The following is a 14,675-nucleotide window of genomic DNA, read 5'->3' as shown; positions in this document are numbered from 1 at the left end:
TGACTTACTTCACTCTGTATAATAGACTCGGGTTTCATCCACCTAATTAGAACTGACTCAAACATGTTCCTTTTCATGGTTGAGTGATATTCCATTGTGTATCTATACCACAACTTCTTTCTTTTGTTGTTGTTGTTCACTCACTCAGTCATAGCCGACTCTTTGCAACCCCATGACTGAAGCGCACCAAGCTTCCCTGTCCTTCACCATCTCCCAGAGTCTGCTCAAACTCATGTCCATTGAGTCGGTGATGCCATCCAACCCTCTCTTTCTGATCTCAATCTTTCCCAGCATCAGGGTCTTTTCCAATGAGTCAGCTCTTCGAATCAGGTGGCCAGTGTATTGGAGCTTCAGCTTCAGCAACAGTCCTCCCAGTAAATATCCAGGGTTGATTTCCTTCAGGATTGACTGGTAATGTAATTATATTACATTACTAAATTACATTTAGTCATGTCTAAATTACACAACTATGTGAATATAGTTAACACTGCTTAAATGTACATGTAAGAAATTAAACTTCATATTCTGTGTTTTTTACTACAATTAAACATGCTCTTCCCAAAAAGATTTTAAAGTGTATTTTACCAGCTCTTCTAGTTGTTGTCAGCAGGAGAGTTGTTCTGACAGAAGCTAGGCAGTCATAGCCAGAAGCCCTGAAGGTGTTTCTATTTTTGTTTTTAATAATACAATTGCTTACTTCCCTGTTTCCATTCTTTCCCCCACTCTAATTCTTGACTTAGTAGTCAGAGTTTGATTTTTAAAATATAATCAGTATTCTATTCCTTTGTTTTTTTTTTAAAAAAAAACTGTCAGTGGCTTCCAGTTACTAGCATCATCTTCAGCCCCTTTTCTTTCCACTCCTTACGATCCAGCCGCATTTGTGGTTCAGTTCCTCCAAAAAACCAAGCTCTTTTTCCACATGAAGGCTTGCGCACGTACTGTGTCCTCTTTTTGCCTGGAAAGTTCTACTCCTCCATCAACTGGCTCCATTCCAGTTATCTTTCACATCTCTGATTAAATATCTCTTTCTTAGTGAGGACATCCTTGATGACACAAGCCCAGGTATGTACTCCTATTGTATGGAATTCACTATGTTTCTTTCCTTTGTAAATCTTACCAAAATTTTTAATCATATATCTGAAGGGTTACTTACTTAATCTCTATCCCTCCCACTAGATTCTAAACATCCATGCCATGTATCTTTGATACAGTTTAATGCCAAGTACAGTGCTTGGTACACAGATTTTATATATATATATATATACATACATACATACATACATATATTTGTTGAAAGAATAAATAATATATATATTTTTCAATTTCTCTATAATATTCATTTTTGAGGGCTTCCCTGGTGTCTCAGTGATAAAGAACCTACCTGCTAATGATGCAAGAGACACCGGTTCGGTCCCTGGGTTGGGAAGTTCCCCTGAAGAAGGAAATGGCAAACCACTCCAGTATTCTTACCTGAGAAATCCCAAGGACAAAGGAGCCTGGCAGGCTACAGCCCATGGGTTGCAAATAATTGGACTTGATTTACCAACTGAGCACACACCCATAATATTCATTTTACAAGAAAATTATTTACTCTTAGTTTGTCAGTAGGTGGCACTGTTGGTTAAAGAATTTGTAAGTATCAAAAATAATTAATAAAGTGTCTTTTATTTATTTTTGCTATTTTTGTACTTTTTACTTTTTTATATAAATTTATTTATTTTAATTGGAGGCTACTTACTTTACAATATTATATTGGTTTTGCCATATATCAACATGAATCGGCCACAGGTATACACATGTTCCCCATCCTGAATCCCCTTCCAACCTCCCTCCCCGTACCATCCCTCTGGGTCATCCCAGTGCACCAGCCCAAAGCATCCTGTATCATGCATCGAATCTGGACTGGTGATTCGTTTCATATATGATATATATTTCAATGCCATTCTCCCAAATAATCCCACCCTCTCCCTCTCTGACAGAGTCCAAAAAACTATTCTATACATCTCTGTCTCTTTTGCTGTCTCGTATACAGGGTTATCGTTACCATCTTTCTAAATTCCATATATATACGTTAGTATACTGTATTGGTGTTTTTCTTTCTGGTTTACTTCACTCTGTATGATTGGCTCCAGTTTCATCCACCTCATTAGAACTGATTCAAATGTATTCTTTTTAATGGCTGAGTAACACTCCACTGTGTATATGTACCACTGCTTTCTTATCCATTCATCTGCTGATGGACATCTAGGTTGCTTCCATGTCCTGGCTATTATAAACAGTGCTGCAATGAACATTGGGGTACATGTGTCTCTTTCAATTCTGGTTTCCTCGGTGTGTATGCCCAGTAATGGGATTGCTGAGTCATAAGGCAGTTCTATTTCCAGTTTTTTAAGGAATCTCCACACTGTTCTCCGTAGTGGCTGTAGTAGTTTGCATTCCCACCAACAGTGTAAGAGGGTTCCCTTTTCTCCACATCCTCTCCAGCATTTATTTTTTGTAGACTTTTGGATCGCAGCCATTCTGACTGGTGTGAAATGGTACCTCATTGTGGATTTGATTTGCATTTCTCTGATAATGAGTGATGTTGAGCATCTTTTCATGTGTTTGTTAGCCATCTGTATGTCTTCTGTGGAGAAATGTCTGTTTGGTTCTTTGGCCCATTTTTTGATTGGGTCGTTTATTTTTCTGGAATTGAGCTGCAGGAGTTGCTTGTATATTTTTGAGATTAGTTCTTTGTCAGTTGCTTCATTTGCTATTATTTTCTCCCATTCTGAAGGCTGTCTTTTCACCTTGCTTATAGTTTCCTTTGTTGTGCAGAAGCTTTTAATTTTAATGAGGTAGATTTGTTTATTTTTGCTTTTATTTCCATTGCTCCGGGAGATGGGTCATAGAAGATCCTGCTGTGATTTATGCCGGAGAGTGTTTTCTCCATGTTCTCCTCTAGGAGTTTTATAGTTTCTGGTCTTACTTTTAGATCTTTAATCCATTTTTATTTTATTTTTGTGTATGGTGTTAGAACGTGTCCTAGTTTCATTCTTTTACAAGTGGTTGACCAGTTTTCGTGGTACCACTTGTTAAAGAGATTGTCTTTTCTCCATTGTATATTCTTGCCTCCTTTGTTGAAGATAAGGCGTCCATACATGTGTGGACTTATCTCTGGACTTTCTATTTTGTTCCACTGATCTATATTTCTGTCTTTGTGCCAGTACCATACTGTCTTGATGACTGTGGCTTTGTGGTAGAGCCTGAAGTCAGGCAGGTTGATTCCTCCAGTTCCATTCTTCTTTCTCAATTTTGCTTTGGCTATTTGAGTTTTTTTGTATTTCCGTACAAATTGTGAAATTATTTGTTCTAGCTCTGTGAAAAATACCATTGGTAGCTTGATAGGGATTGCATTGAATCTATAGATTGCTTTGGGTAGTATACTCATTTTCACTATATTGATTCTTCCAATCTATGAAAATGGTATATTTCTCCATCTATTAGTGTCCTCTTTGATTTCTTTCACCAGTGTTTTATAGTTTTCTATATATAGATCTTTAGTTTCTTTAGGTAGATATATTCCTAAGTATTTTATTCTTTTCATTGCAATGGTGAATGGAATTGTTTCCTTAATTTCTCTTTCTATTTTCTCATTATTAGTGTATAGGAATGCAAGGGATTTCTGTGTGTTGATTTTATATCCTGCAACTTTACTGTATTCATTGATTAGTAATTTTCTGGTGGAGTCTTGAGGGTTTTCTATGTAGAGGATCATGTCATCTGCAAACAGTGAGAGTTTTACTTCTTCTTTTCCAATTTGGATTCCTTTTATGTCTTTTTCTGCTCTGATTGCTGTGGCCAAAACTTCCAAAACTATGTTGAACAGTAGTGGTGAAAGTGGGCATCCTTGTCTTGTTCCTGACTTTAGGGGAAATGCTTTCAATTTTTCACCATTGAGGATAATGTTTGCTGTGGGTTTGTCATATAAAGCTTTTATTATGTTCAGGTATGTTCCTTCTTTTCCTGCTTTCTGGAGAGTTTTTAATCATAAATGGATGTTGAATTTTGTCAAAGTCTTTCTCTGCATCTATTGAGATAATCATATGGCTTTTATTTTTCAATTTGTTAATGTGGTGAATTACATTGATTGATTTGCAGATACTGAAGAATCCTTGCATCCCTGGGATAAAGCCCACTTGGTCATGGTGTATGAGCTTTTTAATGTGTTGTTGGATTCTGTTTGCTCGAATTTTGTTAAGGAATTTTGCATCTATGTTCATCAGTGATATTGGCCCGTAGTTTTCTTTTTTTGTGGCATCTTTGTCAGGTTTTGGTATTAGGGTGATGGTGGCCTCATAGAATGAGTTTGGAAGTTTATCTTCCTCTGCAATTTTTTGGAAGAGTTTGAGTAGGATAGGTGTTAGCTCTTCTCTAAATTTTTGGTAGAATTCAGCTGTGAAGCCATCTGGACCTGGGCTTTTGTTTGCTGGAAGATTTCTGATTACAGTTTCAATTTCTGTGTTTGTGATGGGTCTGTTAAGATTTTCTATTTTTTCCTGGTTCAGTTTTGGAAAGTTATACTTTTCTAAGATTTTGTCCATTTCCTCCAAGTTGTCCATTTTATTGGCATATAATTGCTGATAGTAGTCTCTTATGATCCTTTGTATTTCTGTGTTGTCTGTTGTGATCTCTCCATTTTCATTTCTAATTTTATTGATTTGATTTTTCTCCCTTTGTTTCTTGATGAGTCTGGCTAATGGTTTGTCAATTTTATTTATCCTTTCAAAGAACCAGCTTTTGGCTTTGTTGATTTTTGCTAAGGTCTCTTTTGTTTCTTTTGCATTTATTTCTGCCCTAATTTTTAAAGATTTCTTTCTTTCTACTAACCCTGGGGTTCTTCATTTCTTCCTTTTCTATTGCTTTAGGTTTAGAGTCAGGTTATTTATTTGACTTTTTTCTTGTTTCTTGAGGTATGCCTGTATTGCTATGAACCTTCCCCTTAGCACTGGTTTTACAGTGTCCCACAGGTTTTGGGTTGTTGTGTGTTCATTTTCATTCGTTCCTATGCATATTTTGAAAAGACTCTGATGCTGGGAGGGATTGGGGGCAGGAGGAGAAGGGGACGACCGAGGATGAGATGGCTGGATGGCATCATGGACTCGATGGACGTGAGTCTGAGTGAACTCCAGGAGATGATGATGGACAGGGAGGCCTAGGGTCGCAAAGAGTTGGACACTACTGAGCGACTGAACTGAACTGAACTTGATTTCTTCTGTGATTTGTTGGTTATTCAGCAGCGTGTTGTTCAGCCTCCATATGTTGGAATTTTTAATAGTTTTTTCTCCTGTAACTGAGATCTAATCTTACGGCATTGTGGTCAGAAAAGATACTTGGGTTCAATTTTTTTGAATTTACCAAGGTTAGGCTTATGGCCCAGGATGAGATCTATCCTGGAGAAGGTTCTGTGTGCGCTTGAGAAAAAGGTGAAATTCCTTGTTTGGGGGTGAAATGTCCTATAGATATCAATTAGGTCTAACTGGTCTATTGTATCATTTAAAGTTTGTGTTTCCTTGTTAATTTTCTGTTTAGTTGATCTATCCATAGGTGTGAGTTCAGTTCAGTTCAGTTCAGTTCAGTCACTCAGTCGTGTCTGACTCTTTGTGACCCCATGAATCACAGCACACCAGGCCTCCCTGTCCATCACCAACTCCCGGAGTTCACTCAGAGTCACCTCCATTGAGTCAGTGATGCCATCGGGCATCTCATCCTCGGTCATCCCCTTCTCCCCCTGCCCCCAATCCCTCCCAGCATCAGGGTCTTCTCCAATGAGTCAACTCTTCACATCAGGTGGCCAAAGTACTGGAGTTTCAGCTTTAGCATCATTCCTTCCAAAGAAATCCCAGGGTTGAGCTCCTTTAGAATGGAGTGGTTGGATCTCCTGGCAGTCCAAGGGACTCTCAAGAGTCTTCTCCAACACCACACTTCAAAAGCATCAATTCTTCGGCACTCAGCCTTCTTCACAGTCCAACTCTCACATCCATACATGACCACAGGAAAGACCATAGCCTTGACTAGACGGACCTTAGTCGGCAAAGTAATGTCTCTGCTTTTGAATATGCTATCTAGGTTGGTCATAACTTTTCTTCCAAGGAGTAAGCGCCTTTTAATTTCATGGCTGCAATCACCATCTGCAGTGATCTAAGAGCCCCCAAAAGTAAAGTCTGACACTGTTTCCACTGTTTCCCCATCTATTTCCCATGGAGTGATGGGACCAGATGCCATGATCTTGGACTTGGGTGATTATTTCCTTCCCCATTGTAGGGAAGTTTTCAACTATTATCTCCTCAAGTATTTTCTCATGGTCTTTCTTTTTGTCTTCTTCTTCTGAGACTCCTATGATTCGAATGTTGGGGCATTTAACATTGTCCCGGAGGGCTCTGAGGTTGTCCTCATTTCTTTTAATTCATTTTTCTTTTTCCCTCTCTGATTCACTTATTTCTACCATTCTATCTTCTACTTCACTAATTATATCTTCTGCCTCTACTATATTCTACTATTTGTTCCCTCCAGAGTGTTTTTAATATCATTTTTTGCATTATTCATTACATATTGCCTCTTTTTTATTTCTTCTAGGTCCTTGTTAAACCGTTCTTGTATCATCTCAATCCTTGTCTCCAGGCTATTTTTCTGTGATTCCATTTTGATTTCAAGATTTTTGGATCATTTTCACCATCATTATTCGGAATTCTTTATCAGGTAGATTCCCTGTCTCTTCCTCTTTTGTTTGGTTTGTGCAGGCGACGGAATGAAACACCAACACTGCAGAGCGGTTTGAATCTTTTTACTTTTACTCTTTGCTTTTTACAGCTGCTTTATTTTATATCTTTTGCACAACAATCTACAGGGCAAGTTGCCAAGCACTATGATTTAGTGACTATACAGTGCACAGGCGCAGGGCGAGATAACCTTTACCTTGACTTATTTACTGCAGCTAAGACTTTGTTTTGGGGAACTTCCTTATCAACTTAGAATCCGTTTTGCCCCTGGGTCTGTTCCTTTTGAGGAATCAGAGAAACATCCTTGTGTACAAGAAATGTTTTTTCCCACGGAAACAAACAGAGGATTCTTAGCTGAACATCTCATTTGCAAGAATGTTCAGCCCTGGTGGAGAGTCTCGTTTACAAGCACTTCTCAACCTTTCTTATACCTTGTTCCCTACAGGTTTGGTTGGCATTTATCTTGTTCTTTTACCTGCTGTGTATTCCTCTGTCTCTTCATCCTGTTTATATTGCTGTGTTTGGGGTGGCCTTTCTGTATTCTGGCAGTTTGTGGAGTTCCCTTTACTGTCGAGTTTAGCATCTGCCTGCAATGCGGGAGACCCAGGTTCAGTCTCTGGGTTGGGATGGTCTCTTGGAGAAGGAAACGGCAACCCACTCCAGTACTCTTGCCTGGAGAATCCCACGGGTGGAGGAGCCTGGTAGGCTACAGTCCATGGGGTTGCAAAGAGTCGGACAGGACTGAGCGACTTCACTTTCACTTTCCTTGCTGTGGGTGGGGTTGTACGGGTAGCTTGTCAAGGTTTCCTGGTTAGGGAAGCTTGTGTCGGTGTTCTGGTGGGTGGAGCTGGATTTCTTTCTGGAGTGCAATGAAGTGGCCAGTAATGAGTTATGAGATGTCAATGCATTGGAGTGACTTTGGGCAGCCTGTATATTGAAGCTCAGTGCCGGGGTCCAGCCCCCACAGGATCCAGGGGAACCCGAAGGAAAAAGGGCATCGGCGATTGATTTAGAGAGAGATAAGGAAAGAATGTTGAAGAGAAGAAAACAGAGGAGAGAAAGAGGCTGATATTCCTTGGTTTACGTAGAAAACCAATAAAACTCCGAGACAAAGAGTTTGCCTTGTTCACGCAGGCCACAGGTGCCCTCCCGGTTGCCTGAGAGAGTGAAGACGCAGAACGTCTTCCTGTTCAGGTCTTAGAAACCCGGGCAGATAAGTGAACACAGGGCGTCTCTATGCTCCAAGGGATCAGCCTGAAAAAGAGAGGGAATGCAAATTACAATATGACTGTAGAACTATGCAAAGTTTAAGATCAGCCTCAGTAATGCAAATCTACAGATTTTAACAGAGAGAATGATTGACACAGGGAGATCAAGCTGCTTCGGTGAGCAAGGCCCAATAGCTTTATTTTTAAAAGGTACTTTTATACCTTGCCTTATACATAGAGGGAAATGAAAGATGCAAAGTCATATAGAGTCAGCCCAAACATTCCAACAGTTTTGCCCTTATCGAAACCAGGATTTTTTCTGCATACCTTTCCCACAAATGATGTTGTGTACAGTATCTTCTGGCCTGTTAAAACAGTATCTTCTGTTAAAATCTAACTATTAAATATCTTTGTTGGTACCTAAGCAGGTAATAAGTCTTCTTTCTGGACATCATTGTACAGTCCATCTTTCAAGCACTTTAACATTTTCTAGTTGCCAAAGGATAGGAAATATATGATTGAATGCTAACTTCTCTGAAATTAGTGGTTTCACATTCACCACAGGGATATAAGCCTACTGTGTTTGGGAAAGACCACTACAGTTTAATCTAAAAGTTTATGTTGAACACGTAGAATTAGGTTGTAGTAAGGAGGTTTACACCCTCTGACACATACAAAAAACCCTTGCAAATTCATTATATCATTACATTGAATTGCCCTAAGTTTGTTTGGGTTTTTCCATAGTATTTCCATAGAGAGAGAATGATTGACACAGGGAGACAAAGCTGCTTCAGTGAGCGAGGCCCAATAGCTTTATTTTTAAAAGGTACTTTTATGCATTGCCTTATACATAGAGGGAAATGAAAGATGCAAGGTCATACAGAGTCAGCCCAAACATTCCAGCAGTTTTGCCCTTATCGAAATCAGGATTTTTTTCTGCATACCTTTCCCACAAATGATGTTGTGTACAGTATCTTCTGGCCTTGGAGGCCTGTGAACATTTTTGACCCTCTTTTGATAAAGGCTGCTCAACCAGAAAACTTATTTTCCCTCTAAGTGTTTTTTCTTTGTATTTCTAATCTATGTCAGCCTCAGAAAATGCTAAACAGAGTTACATTTTTCACAGAGCAAAGGTGCAGTGAGTTACAAGAAAGAAACAATTAGCTCAAAGTTCTGATGTGGTTAATTTCAAGGCTATACTTGTTTTTCTTACATTCTAACTATGTTAAATACTGCTTTCCCAGGTGCACAGTGGATAAGAGATATGGGAACTTAGCAACAAGCATTGGCCCAATAATGAAATCCTACACCAGCACTACTCTAATAACTTTTAACTCTTTGAAAGGCTCTATGTTTTAGGCTTCCCATGCCTCTCACAGCTGGGAGGCTGTGAACAATCATATGCGTAGCTGCAAGAGTCTGGATAGACCTGCCAAGCAAGCTAGAATGCTAACAGAGGGGGTTTGATTTGAGATATTCCTCTCATGTCCAGAAGGCTTATTAGCTAGAGCCCTAAGTTGATTTTCTCCAGAGAAAGGTGGTCAGGGATAGCCCCCTGTTAATGTCAGGAACGTTGGTGACAGGCATAATACAATAAGGCAGACAGACTCTGGTTTGTGGGTAGATGCCCGAGAAAGTCTAGGGAGCCCCTCAAGTCCTGAAGCCTTGCTTAACAGTTCTCTTCCACATGACCTTGTCATGGGTGGGATCTCCCGTGCTGGCTCCCAGCATCAGGGCTGTGTTCCTGTGTTGCTGAAAAATTTTCATGGTACATCTTGCTCTGGAACTTGTTGGTTCTTGAGTGGTGCTTGGTTTCAGTGTAGGTATGGAGGCGTTTGATGAGCTCCTGTTGATTAATGTTCCCTGGAGTCAGGAGTTCTCTGGTGTTCTCAGGATTTGGACTTAAGCCTCCTGCTTCTGGTTTTCAGTCTTATTTTTACAGTAGCCTTGAGACTTCTCCATCTATACAGCACCATTTACAAAACATCTAGGTTAAAGATGAAAAGTTTCTCCACAGTGAGGGACACTCAGAGAGGTTCACAGAGTTACATGGAGAAGAGAAGAGGGAGGAGGGAGTTAGGTGGATGAGATGCGGTGGAATCAAAAGAGAGAGCAAGCTAGCCAGTAATTACTTCCTTATGTGGGCTCCACAGTCTGGACCGCTCAGAGATGTTCATGGAGTTACACAAAGAAGAGAAGAGGGAGGAAGGAGACAGAGGTGGCCAGGAGGATAAAGGGGGGAATCAAAGAGAGACAGATCCAGCCAGTAATCAGTTCCCTAAGTGTTCTCCACTGTCTGGAACACACAAAGAGATTCACAGAGTTGGGTAGAGAAGAGAATGGGGAGGGAGGAGATTGAGGCGACCTGGTGGAGAAAAAGGAGAGTCCAAAGAGGGAGAGAGCAGTCAAGCCAGTAATCTCACTCCCAAGTAAAAATGGGTACTGAAGATTGGGTTCTTAAAGGTACAAACTTGATAACAAATACCAAAAAGCAAAGATTAAAAATCTAGAGTAGAGGTTGGATTTTCAAAAATACAATATTAAAGATAAGAAAAAAAAGTCACAAAAATTATAGAAAATATATATGAAGTTTGCTTTAAAAATAGGGTCTCTTTTTTTTTGAAAAGTAATAGTAGGTTATAAAAATGAAAATTAAAGGAGTAATAGAGGACTTAAAATTTTTTTAATTTAAAAAAATGATAGTAAAAATAGTAAAATATATCTAGGACTTTCTCTGGTGTTGTTGTGGGCAGTGTGGGGTCAGTTCATTTTCGGATAGTTCCTTGGTCCGGCTTATATTTCTCAGGATCTATAGGCCCCTTCCTATGCAGTCGGTACTAACTACAGGGTTTTAATCTATTGCACCTGTCACGTCCAAGGAGGTTCCCTCTGTTTTAGCTTCTTATGTTTGCTGGTCTCTTCAGTGTCTGATTTCTGCCCCAACACGAGGGATCAGTGGTAGACACTTTTTTAGGCTCACTTGTTCAGTCGCACTGTCGGGAGGAAGGGACGCTGCAAACAAATAACACTGGCGTATGCTGGCAATGTCTCAGCCACACTGGGCCTGTCCCCACTCAACAGCGCATGTGCCCTCCCTGCCCACACTGCTCAGGCTCTAGGTTGCTCCACTGGGAACCGTCAGAAGCCGGCCCTGGGCTGTATGCACCTTCCAGGTCTAGGCTGCTCAGGTGCAGGCACTCGGGTAGTCCTCAGAGGTGCAGACTCAGTTGGGCCCACATTTTGTGCCCTTCCCAAGTCCAAGCAGCTCACGTGATGAGGTGTTTGGTGAGAGCGGTCGCTGCAACTTTATCACCTCCCCCATCCCTACCGCTCGGTTTTCTGGTTGTACAATTGGCGCGCCTACTCAGGCTGATGTTGACTGTCCAAAACCCCAAGAAGTCTTAGTTAGCAAAGAAGCCTGCTTGCAGTTTGGTAGATAATGCCTCTCTGGGGCTGTGATTGCCCCCTTCCGGCTCTGGCTGCCTGTCACTGGAGGGGGATGGTCTGCAGCCGGCTAGTTCTGTTCAGTCCTTTGTTCTATGTGCGGGGCCTGGCGGTGTCTTAGGTTAGAGCTTTGCGCATGGTAGCTATTCCCCAGTCTGGTTTGCTAGCCCAAGCTAGTTCCCTCAGATTACCCTCTAGACATTCAGGCCCGGTCCTTACTCTAAGCAATGCAGCCCGCGCCTCCCTGCCCAACCCCCGCTTGCTAGTGGTGGGTGCAGGCATCTGCGCTGCTTCTCCACTGGGGGAGTTACCACTGGGCACGTAATCTGTGGGTTTTAATTATTTATTTATTTTTCCTCCCAGTTATGTTGCCCTCTGTGGTTCCAAGGCTCGCCACAGACTCGGCAGTGAGAGTGTTTCCTGGTGTTTGGAAACTTCTCTCTTTTTAAGACTCCCTTTTTCAGGATGGACCTCCGTCTCTACCTCTTTTGTCTCTCTTTTTGTCTTTTATATTTTTTCCTACCTCCTTTTGAAGACAATGGGCTGCTTTTCTGGGTGCCTGATGTCCTCTGCCGGCATTCAGAAGGTGTTTTGTGGAATTTATTCAGCGTTAAATGCTCTTTTGATGAATTTGTTGGAGAGAAAGTGGTTTCCCCATCCTATTCCTCTGCCATCTTAGGACCACCTCTAAAGTGGCTTTTAAAATTGTTCATTTCTTCCACCAGTATTTAATCAGGATCTTCTCTGTTCTATGCTTCATATTGACTAAAATCTTTCAAAGAGCCCAGTTGTCTGGTAAGATAAATTATTAAGACATTTTAACTTAGGGATCGACAGAGTAAGCATATCTACCATCTATTTTTGTAACTAAAGTATCTTAGAACACAATCATGCCCATTTATTTGCATTTTGTCCATGATTGCTTCATAATACAATGGGCAGAGTTGAGTGGTTGCAACACTGACCATTTTAGGCTCACAAGCCCAAAATATCTCTACTATCTGGCCCTTTAAGGAAAAGCTTGCCAACCCTTGTTTTAATTCCAAAAGATCAAAATGAACTATATATATATAGTATATATACATATATATGAAAGTGAAAGTTGCTCAGTCCTGTCTGACTCTTTGCAACCCCGTGGACTATACATTCTGTGGAATTCTCTAGGTCAGAATACAGGAGTGGGTAGCCTTTCCCTTCTCCAGGGGATCTTCCCAACCCAGGGGTCAAACCCAGGTCTCCCACATTGCAGGCAGATTCTTTACCAGCTGAACCACAAGGGAAGCCTATGTGAGTTTTAATCTACAAAGTGGGTTGAAATAACCTAATTTGCAGCAAAAACTAACACAACATCGTAAAACAATCATACCTTAATTAAAAAAACAAAAATATAACTATTAGAGAAATCTTATAATTAACATATTAAAGCAATTCACAAAGATACTTCTGTGTCCTTCTCAAGAGGTACTGGAGGCAGCCTAAAGCAAGTGGGTTGCCGCTTGCTGCTAATAACAAAAAAAGTAGACAAAATAAGGATAACTTTTGAAAAATCTGAAAGAGAATAAATTTAGGCAGAAACCATAGGAGAATTTCCTGAGCAGCTGGTAATGAGTCTGTGACTTCTTAGCTGATAGTGTCCTCACTCCTTCAAATCTGGAGTGACAGACTGCAGTCTTACTGGCTCAAGGTGGTAGCAAACGAAGTTCAGGTTTGTTGGATGAGAACCTGGAAACTTGGGAGGGAATCCTGAAACAAAGGACCCACAGAAGGGGTGAGATTAAAAATCCCTGACTGATCTCTGAACTACATGCCCAGGCCCTGCTGAAAGAGCTGTTCAGGAGTCACTGAGAAACAACAGTACTGGGTCAGAGATGTGTTTGCCGTCCTCTGACAACATATATGCCCCAATACATGTACACCTCAGGTAGCAAGGGTTAAGCCCTGTGGGTTTAAGACAGCAGAGAATAGAGACTGGGCCGGCAGAGCAGCTTGCCATTTAGAAAGGAAAACAGATCATCAGGGGAACAGCAAAGAGGGTGAACCCCATCATATGAGCAAAAACAGTGGCCAAATCTTTAAGTGAAGACTTAAGCAGAAATATAAGCCGTTACATGCTACAGAGTTTGAATCCAAGCAAATTTACTTCTTTCAAAATCAAAACCCTAATAATTTTCTGAAGACCATAACAGAATCCAGAATACCAGTGAATTTGCTTTTTTTCACAATGATAAAGTTATAATTGGTTAAAATCTGACAGAATTAGAAGATACAAATAAAATTATACTTGGAAATTTTAATACCTCTCTTGGTATCTGGTATAAAGGAGGAGCCTGGTAGGCTGCAGTCCATGGGGTTGCTAAGAGTCGGACACGACAGAGTGACTTCCCTTTCACTTTTCACTTTCATGCATTGGAGAAGGAAATGGCAACCCACTCCAGTGTTCTTGCCTGGAGAAGCCCAGGGATGGGGGAGCCTGGTGGGCTGCCGTCTCTGGGGTCACACAGAGTTGGACACGACTGAAGTGACTTAGCAGCAGCAGCAGCAGACAGAATATGGGCTTCCCTGGTGGCTCAGACAGTAAAGAATGCGCCTGCAATGTGGGAGACCTGGGTTCAATTCCTGGGTTCAGAAGATCTCCTGGAGGAACGCATGGCAACTTATTCCAGTATCTGCCTGGAGAGTCCTCACGGACTGAGGAATCTGGCAGGCAACAGTCCATGGGGTCACAAAGAGTTGGACATGACTGAGTGACTAAACACAGGCAGAATATATATTTGAATGATACTCTCAACTAACTTGTCTTAATTGGTATTTATAAAACATTTTATCACCAAACAGAAAAACAGACATTTTTTCCCCAAGTATACAAAGAATATCCAGCAAGACAGGCCATAAAACAAGCCTCAATACATTTAAGTGGATTGAAATGTTACAGTGACATTCTCCGACCACAGTGGAATTACATCAAGATCAATAACAGAAGAACCTCAAAATCCCTGGAAGATTTCTAAATATTAGCATGAATCTCAAGGGCATTATGCTGAATGAAGACAACCAGTCTAATAACTTTTAAAAATATGTGTTTATTTTTGACAACGTCAGGTCTTATTTGCAGCATGGGATCTTCATTGCATTGTGGGCTTCTCTCTAGTTGTGGCACCCAAGCTCCAGAGCATGAGCTGTACAGTTGCAGCACATGGACTCTCTAATTGTGGCATCCAGGCTTAGTTACCCCACAGCATGTGGGATATTAGTTCCCTGACCAAGG

The sequence above is a fragment of the Ovis canadensis genome, chromosome 3, assembly GCF_042477335.2.
Source record: "Ovis canadensis isolate MfBH-ARS-UI-01 breed Bighorn chromosome 3, ARS-UI_OviCan_v2, whole genome shotgun sequence".
NCBI lineage: Eukaryota > Metazoa > Chordata > Mammalia > Artiodactyla > Bovidae > Ovis > Ovis canadensis.
The sequence above is the reverse complement of the archived record's forward strand: the minus strand, read 5'-3'. Positions refer to the sequence as shown.